Raw genomic sequence first — 1,442 nt, forward strand, 5'->3', positions numbered from 1 at the left:
GCAGAGAGGCAGGAGGATCCACGAGGCAGTTAAATTGTCGTTATGTTAGCCATAGGTCACTGTCTTCTCAATCTTTTCAACTTTATGAAGTGTTGGGCATTGACTACTCCTTCATATGCAGCCCCAGGTCTGTCTTTTTAAGATAGGAGAAGAATTAAATCTTTATAAGGAAACTTCTGTCTCCATGGACATCATCTGCATGATTGGTGAGGATTTGCAAGTTAGCATATTTTACAGATAAGTCTTCCTCCTCTGAAAGCCCAACTTACCCTTAAAAGACAAGATTATTTCAGTATTCTCAAGCCAGATACAGTGACCTTGACAACTGTAAGCCTGTAGCCTAGGTCCCTTGGTCCTCTGGGTCATTTTGGGTGGAAACTCCTCCTTGTCTGAAGCTATGTGGGAGTAGGGACTCATGGTTTATCCTGTTTGTTTGGAGCCAGGGACAGGGTCTGTCCTTCTCAATAACTATTTCTTGAATTTATAAATGAACTGGGTTATAAACTCACCTGAAATATTTGCTGGAAATATTTTGAAGAGCGTGAAAAACACTTGACAGGATTGAGGTCAGGATTTCACAGGCAGCATCCAGCGGCAGTAGTCAGGGCACAAGAATCCTTGCTCTGTCCCGTTTTGAATGTAATCTTGGATTATGTCTTCACAAATTTACAACATATCCTAAGGATTACTTCAGATGGCTTCTTGAATCAACCTTTGTGAATAACAGCCAAATCTATCAAATGGGGCAATTACGTGCCTTTTTCCATTCCCATGTGAGTTGCAATTTGTCATGATGGTTAAAACTGTTTTACTAATGTAGAAATTTGTCTTCATCTTAATTTTAAAATAAGCACCATTAAGCTGAGCATCACTGTTACTAAGCTGATCATTAGTTGAGGAATTTATTTTCAGTTTTGGATCAGCTTACAAAATGAGCTGCCTCTCCCAGGATCACTTACAGAGTTTGGACTTTATCTTTTTCTTTTATTTATTTCCGAGAGGAGGGAGGAAGGGAGAGAGATAGAGATAGAGATAGAGAGATAGAGATAGAGATGGAGAGATGGATAGAGATGAGGAGAATCATTGATCAGCTGCTTCCTGCATGCCCCACACCGGGGATCAGCCCACAAACCGAGTATGTGCCCTGACCTGGAATCTAACCATGACCTTCTGGTTCATCGCTTGATGCTCAACCACTGAGCCACGCTGGCCAGGCTGGACTTTATCTTAAGAGCAGTGGGAGCCCTAGCTGGTTTGGCTCAGTGGATAGAGTGTCAGCCTGTGGACTGAAGGGTTCCGGGTTCAATTTTGGTCAAGGGCATGTACCTTGATTGCAGGCTTGATCCCCAGCCCTGGTCAGGGTGCATGTGGGAGGCAACCAGTCGATGTCTCTCTCATATTGATGTTTCTCTTTCTGTCTCTCCTCTCCCTTTCACTCCATC

The sequence above is a fragment of the Myotis brandtii genome, unplaced genomic scaffold (assembly GCF_000412655.1).
Source record: "Myotis brandtii unplaced genomic scaffold, ASM41265v1 scaffold1152, whole genome shotgun sequence".
NCBI lineage: Eukaryota > Metazoa > Chordata > Mammalia > Chiroptera > Vespertilionidae > Myotis > Myotis brandtii.